The 8,129-nt window shown below is 35.5% G+C and overlaps 1 pseudogene; it reads right to left on the reverse strand.

Moving 5' to 3' along the window:
* Positions 1-2,596: 2,596 nt before the first annotated feature.
* The window catches only part of LOC107666311 (uncharacterized), a 16,204-nt pseudogene continuing 10,671 nt past the window's right edge, over positions 2,597-8,129 (reverse strand).

The following is an 8,129-nucleotide window of genomic DNA, read 5'->3' on the forward strand; positions in this document are numbered from 1 at the left end:
TATTTTACCGTAAATGTCACATTTGTTTTTTTTTTAGTGTATGAATTTAAGATTTCAGCTCAGATTTAACACTTTTTAATTTGTTGAAGGGTAAATTAAGACCTGTTTTTAGGACCCACAGAAACCCTGTAAAGGTTTCTTGATTTTTTGAAAATATCTTATTTTAAGGAAAATGCATGAGAATCCAGCAATCATTGGATAGAAAGAGTACTGATCATTGACATGCAATATATCTATGTACAGAAGTGTGTGTGTGTGTGTGTGTGTGTGTGTGAATGCATTCAGCCTCATTCATGAAACTTGAGCTAAACAAATTTGTGTAAATCAATCATAAATCCATTCATACATAAAAAGTTGCAGTGACAGTTGTACCTTTTTTCGGAGAGTGACTGGTTTTATGAACAATTTACAAAGAAAGCTGTTTTGGTCATGCTTCATAAATGAATGCTTACACACTAATATTGCTTCATAAGGCCCAATAATTGCACATTTATTCATGTGGCATAAGAATGAACCTTAAAAAATAATGCAATTTCTAGAGTGAAGAAATGGGAGATTAAAATAATGCTAGCTAGTCAAAAATCTAGGGCTTGATCATGAAATATTTCAATGCAATATAGAAAACTTTTTTTTTTTTACCTTTCATACAATGCTTTAAAATTACAATCAGTCTATTCATGTTCTCAATACAGTTACTAAAGGGTTCAGTAAGAGCAAAAAGGGGTTGGTTTAATTCATAATTTGACCATGTTTTTTTCCATTATTTTTTACAAACCACTGCATTTACATTAGCTGCAATTCAATTCATATTTTTGCAAGGATTTTGTCTTTATTGTGCTTTTTTTTGACACCCTGTGTTGTTGTTTTTTTTGCTATTTTCCTCTTTCAGACATAAAAACAGAGGTAGCAATTTTACCAGCAGGCTAAGCCACGCCCCATGATGTAAGACTCCACCCACCAGCTACAGCTCATTTTAATATTGCATCATAATCTTCCTCACACATCATTTATTACCTGCATAAATGCATTTATCCTGTAAAAAAGAGTTGTGTTAAACTTAAGAATCAAGTGCTGTGAGAACATTAAAAGAGATATTATAACTATACACTCTAAAATATAAAGGTTCCAAAAGGGGGTTTTCAAAGCAACATCATAGAACAGTGATGAGCAAACTTGGCCCTTCCAGGCCACTTTCCTGCAGAGATTTGATCCAACCCTGATATGACTCACCTACCTGTAGCCTTCTAGTAGTCTTGAAGACAATGATTAGCTGGTTCAGGTGTGTTTGATTAGGGTTGGAGCTAACCTCTGAAGGAAAGTGGCCTGGGAGGGCCAAGTTTGCCCACCCCTGTCATAGAAGAACCGGGTTCCCAAAACAACCTTTCAGTGCACAGTTCTTAAAATAACTTTTTGAAGAACATTTTAATGAAGAACCTTTTTCCACTATAAAGATCCTTTTGTGAAATGAAAAGGTCAGGCATATAAAAGGATCTTCATGGAACCACTGAAGGCAATTAAAAAAAAAGTTTTTTAAGAGTGGATGAATGGTTAAAGGTTCCTCATGGAACCATCAATGCCAATAAAGAGCCATTATTTTTAAGAGTGTATGGTATGAAGATGATGATTTGTAATTATTAAATCTGAATAATTTCAAAATGTTTGAGCATGTTACAGTTGGAAATATAGATGTGTTTTATCCTGACTCAGTTGTACTGACAGAAATTAGTCACACACAAATGATTCAAACCTACATAATGAAACCATATTAAATATTTTGAATATGGATATAGAATGTTTCTGTACTCCCTGCAGTGTCACCTCACTAAGTTGGGTCTTATTGCAAATCATTCCTCATGAATAAATGTCAATGTCTGAGATTCTCAATACGCAATTTTCTGCAAGCCTTACACAGCTTAAACCTGCTAAAATATATTCAAATGAGCGAGAATGAAGGACCGCATGAGAAGCGCTAGAAAGGAGATCACCGGAAAGGCCCAGGCTGTGGAGACACCCCAGCAGAATCAGACAAGCTGTTCCTTCAGAGAACTTCCTCTGAACCAGGGCCAAAACCCTCCATCACAGCTGATCCTATTCACAGTGGTAAGCCACCGTATCAGATACCTGTCATCCATACGGACCTGACTCATCAAGGTGTTTAGTTTAACATTGGCAAGGATTATCAGTAAAGCACTTCAAAGCCGGCGGTAACTGCAGACGGTCAAAAGAAAGCATTCGCACCAGGTGTAGCGCTGGGAAAGCATGTTCGCCAGTAAAATGCATTCAGGTTGATCTTGAAATGAATCCAACTTGATTTGGAATTCTCAAAATGTTCTTTTGGCATTTTGTAGATGTAAGATCCAATGCAATCTGCTTCAGATGTAGCTTCAGGCATTTGGACTCTCTCATAAAAGTTATAGTTGCATTGCTTAGTAAAATTAATAAAAAAGTATTAAGTCTTACATGTGTGTCTTAAGATGTGTTTGTCTTCTTCACATGCACTACACGGTCACTCTAATCAAGCACTTGGCTTTAAACTAGTCTTTAAACTCCTCAGTAATTCAAAGGCATGCATAGTGCAGGGCCGTTTCTGTTCTTCAAAGATTTTTTTTTTTGTGAATTTTGTTGTCTTCTCTTGGATTTGTTCTTTTGTTCTTCTAGAATCAGTGTTTCTGCTTGTTCGACAAACCATTTGTTAAGCATCAGATGAGCCCAGCAAGACGTGCTGGGTCATTTTAGACATCAAACGGTGAGATGTTACGGATGAAAAGTGGCCACACTGGTTAATGTGACTCAGTTTACTTTAAAGTGCTCAGGTTGTGGTTCCATTACTTGGATCCAATGCTTTCTCAGAATGTGGTGAAGCATCTTTGCTCATCTTTGCTTTCAATTCATTTGCCATTTCCTCAGGTGTGGTCACGCCAATCAAGTCGCCATCTATCTGAGCTGCAGATTTGGGCTGGACAGCAGGGCTGACGCTCAGAATGGAATCAGGGGTGCGAGTGGCACTGTGGTCGCCCTCAGAAATGGCCAGCGGGACGCCAGCGAGAGTGTCAGACTCGAGCAGGATCTTGTGAGAGGCGAGATTGTCGGGTACGTCTGTGTCACTGTCCAGAGGGAGTGCAGACGAGTTGAACTCCACACCTGAGTCATTCATCTCCAAGAAGTTTTTGTCAGATTGGAGGGCCTGGTACTGACCTGGTTTTGATACCTCAAGACCCTAAGAATTAAATCAGAACCAAAAATTGTAAGATGAACTACACAAATACTAAATACTAAAAAAAAAAAATGTTCACAAAAATTCTGTCATTATTTATCCTTATGTTGCCGTTTTAAATTTAATTTAATTAAATTTCATTCAATTTGTCATTTTGTTCTGAACTATGAACAGTTGTTGCATAAGCTGCATAACAATTCTTTAAATATTAAAGAATATTACAGAATTCAAAATATTGCTGTATAATAAAGTATCACATATGTGACCCTGGAGCACAAAAGCAGTCTTAAGTCGCTGGTGGTAATTTAATTTAATTTAATTTGTCTTTATTGGTCTGAACTATGACCAGTTGTTGCACAAGCTGCATAACAATTATTTAGATTTTAACGAATATTAAATATTAAAGAACCAAATATAACTGATTTAATTTAATTTTCACATTTTTAAAAAATATGTGTGTTCCATAGAAAAATAACAGCCTACAGGTTTGATATTTTAGTATTATTTATATACTATTAAAGTTTTTATTAATGTTTTGAATCATATTTTATTTGTATATATTCAGTTATTATATTAGTTTTAGTAAAAAAAAAAAAATATATATATATATTTTTATGTGCTTTTAGTTAATAAGAATAGCCTTGATTTGGAATGACATGAGGTTAACTATAACTTTAAAATCATGTTGGCAGACTAACTAACTTCCAAACAAAAACAAAATCACCTACTTTGATCTCAACTTCTGTGCTTTCAGTGTTGTTCTCCCATGTGGACTGTGCGGTGGGCTCCTCTGTGAATCTAGTATAAGCTTCATGAACCACCTGAAAAACATCATTACACACATGTGAATCAGCATACTGTGCTGTGGGTGGTCTCACAAAAGAATAAAAATCATAGCAAGGGCTTTTTCAAACTAAAGCTTGTTTGTTTCGAACCAGAGTCCGTTTGACGAGTTTGTTTTAATGGGTGTGAAATCTGTTTTCGAACTCGTGCATGAGTCAAAAAATGGGAAAAATTAAAAATGTGCATCTGATGTATGTTTTATGTGGCATATGTCTGCAGAGTGAACCGCTATTGATAGTAGAGTGATTACAGATCAATTTTCACTTTTTGGCAATTCTCTCAATATGACAAAAGTGGCCCTATTGACCTGCATTCACTTTATAATGCATCAGTCATTCCTGTTTGCCTGAAAATCAGCAAGTGAAAATCATAGGGACTAAAATATGACTACAGCAAATGAGGTGAATAATGCTTCCCATTTTAGCTCCTTGTCCTTCTCCTTCTGAGCTGTTATAGCGCCAGCGGCAGACATCTGCAAATAATGCAATGTTGAAATGTTGAGCGAAATGAACTCAGGTTCAGACCAACCAAACAAACCGAGTGTAAAAACAGCCTGGGAAATCAGCAGATCCAGAATAAATATTCTGCACGTACATTAGGGTTGTTGGAAATGGAATATACTGTATACTGTAACATTGTGAAAACTGGATGATGCAAAGGGCAATGTATCTAAATAATTCTGATGAAGTCAGCATATTGTTGCTTGTGTAAAACACAATAACGCTGCTTGTCAATGTCTGTCTGGTCCTTCACAGTGCCACGAAACTTATACAGTATGAGTACATAACCCAGAGGCACGCTTATAAGGCTTTGAGAGTAAACAATGACGTCACAGACAAACACATGGACAACATGAATTTCACTGGGTTGGCAAATTATTAATTGCTAGAGTCTAGTGACTATATTCACAATAGTATACTAGCATACTACTTTTACTATAGTATTTTATATAGTGTGCAGTAGGCTTGCCACGGTACAGAGGAAGATACAGGCATACAATTTTATATTAGGTAAAATGGGGAAATGTTATGAATGAAACTTATTTAATGACAGCAATTGCAATAACAACAGCCAAATGAAAAGAATAGCCTTAAACAAGTACAGCCACTTAATGATAAGTTTGGGACTAATGTTGAATTAAATGAACGCATTAAAACCCAAATGTTTTTACAGATGGTATCAAAATTGCACAGGCATGAGCCCTGACAGAATAGGTCAACTTTCATCTGACAGGAACAATTGTGCGAGGGGCAGCACAAAAGTCAGCAGATCATAATCCGGTTACACAACATACATCTTAAATGTGTAAAATATTAATATTTTAAAGCGAACCCAGCAAAGGAATCAATCTAGTAAGACCTTTATCAGAATGACTGAACGCTTGAAACGCCTGAGCTTTGGTGAACAACAAACAATTTAACCTGATTGCACTTTACTTTATTTTTTTTAAGTTACTTTTTTTTAGATAAAATAAATAAGTAAATTAATTAATAAATAAATGTAAGAGGCACATAAACAATAAAATGTAATATATAAATTATGCTTGAAATGGATTAACTTTGGTGTGAACAACAAACAATTCATCCTGATTGCACTTTATTTCTTTCAGTTTAATTTTTTTAGCTTAAATAAATAAAAATGTAAGGTGAAGATAAATAAATTAAATGTGGTTGAGCTTTGGTGAACAACATTTAACCTGATTTTTGGGTGTAATTCTTTAGCTAAAATACATTATTAAAGAAATACATATGTACGTACATAAAATTTAAGATGTAGATAGATTATCAAGTCCATTATCGGAATGACTGAACACTTGAAATGGTTTAGCTTTGGTGAACAACACATCATTTAACCTGAATGCACGTTATTTATTTTCAGTGTAATTTTTTTTTGTTGCAATAAATAAATTAATAAATATTAAGTTTGAAATCAAGCTTGCGTTATAACAAAAATTATCTTATCGCACCACTTAGCATTTTTTTATACATAAAATTGATTCGAAAACACAAAGTAAACATTTTATTTCTGATATGATGTCATGTGACAGCAATGTAACATACTACTTGGTCATTGTTCATTGTGCTGTTTAAATATTTAAATATTAAAAAATAAAGTATATACTACATAGTATCCAGTATGCTAGTATTCCATTCCAAACATAACCTTGCATGTATCTAATTTACAAAGCAAAAACAATGTAACATGAAAGAAAGTAATTCTATATAAACAGGACCTCATTCAAATATAAACACATTATGAGCGTAGAATTGACTCTATTAATCACTGCCAACCACATGTACACATTTACACAGTAGCATATAAACAGCACACATACACATAGAACTATATTTACCTCTCCATATATATTGCATATGTGCATGTGTGTTTAAGCACGGCAGAAGCTTTAACACACAGATGTATGTCCCTTTATACCTATTCATATTAAGAGTTCAAACTAGATCAGTGCAATACACCTGAAGTTACTCATCTCAGGAGGTCTGAGAGGAAAATGAAGGGAATAACGGACAGATACACAGGCACTAAGAGTGACAGAAGGCCTTTGGGACCCCTGTTGCGCTACTACAACACCAATACAGATTCATCAGCTTAGCACTATGGGAAAATACGACACCAGAATGTAAAGCTCTCTCACCCAGCAGGGACTCCGTCTGATGATCCTTTAGGAGGGAGAAATGCAACGCAGATGAAGTGTTAAGCTATAACCGTCACAAAACCTCTTTTAAATAAATGTGTTTGTGTGAAACTCAATGAATACACTCATTCAATCTCACTTTACACTCCAACACAAACAGCCAGATTATATTTGGATTGACTGATGGGTGATAATAGGTAACTGGCAAGACTGGACTGCTTTGCTGTTGGAAAAGGGATGCATTTGCAAGGTTTTGAAACAAAGGGAATGTTTTCTTGAGCCTACAACAGTATGCTACAAGACGTTTTCTCTCATAAGGTACAAAAAGGGTAAAATCAGACTAAATTACCCAGGAATAGTTCAAATAATTAAAAAATAATAATATAAAAATAATAAATAATTAAAAGCAGTTCATCAGTATGTATGAAAGAAGGTGCAAGAAAACGAACAAAGACGAGACGTAAACACACAGACACATATTTTTGACAGTTGATCAATCGCATTTGCTGAAACTGATTTAATTATCATAATATATATATATATATATATATATATATAATACTCTATATGTATAATCACAACCTACACCACTGTTCAAAACTTTTGTGTTCAGTAAGATTTTTTAATGCTCAGCAAGGCTGTATTTATTTGATCAAAATAGTTAATTGAGGTTAATTGGTTTTACCTGTCTGAACACCTCTCCATCACCCTTGCCGGCCTGTTGAGCGATTAGGGTGATTTTACGTGCTCTCTCTGCCCGACGGTGAACCTTGATCAGACAGGACAACAGACACACAAACAGCAGGAACGCCAGCAGAGACACCAAGGAGATGATCGCCAGATAAAGCTGTGGCAGCTTATAGGCTGTTATGAGAGAAAAGAGGGTCATAGGTACAGGAAATACACCTCAGTGTGTAAGTTATGTGTAAGTCTGAACCAAACCCAATCAACCGTAGCTTCTCAAATGTTCTACTCACGCTCCACATGAAGGTAGACATCAGCTATGCGGAAGCCTGAAGAGTCCATCACTCGAAAGACACCGTTGTCACCGACTTTGACCTTCTTCAAGTAGAACATGGATCCTTCCACAGACTCTCGACCCTCAAACGCAGAGTCGACAGGTACCGTCAGCTCCCCCTGGTCCATGATGAGTCGTTCCTTGTAGTCAGTGTCTGTGAAGTAGACCATTTTGACTTCGGTGTAGTCCACGTGAAGCATGATCTTCAAGGTTTCACCATAATTCAAGTGCTCAAAGATCTGGTGGTCTGTTATATGGGGGGGGAACGATAATTAAAAGGATATACAAGGATACTGAATGTTGCATTATTGCATCTGCAAACAACTGACAGTAATCCTAATAAATTTTACTACTTGGCACAATTGACTGATTTTTAATATATATATATATATATATATATA

The sequence above is a fragment of the Sinocyclocheilus anshuiensis genome, unplaced genomic scaffold (genome assembly GCF_001515605.1).
Source record: "Sinocyclocheilus anshuiensis isolate Anshui unplaced genomic scaffold, SAMN03320099.WGS_v1.1 scaffold868, whole genome shotgun sequence".
In the NCBI taxonomy this organism is placed as follows: domain Eukaryota; kingdom Metazoa; phylum Chordata; class Actinopteri; order Cypriniformes; family Cyprinidae; genus Sinocyclocheilus; species Sinocyclocheilus anshuiensis.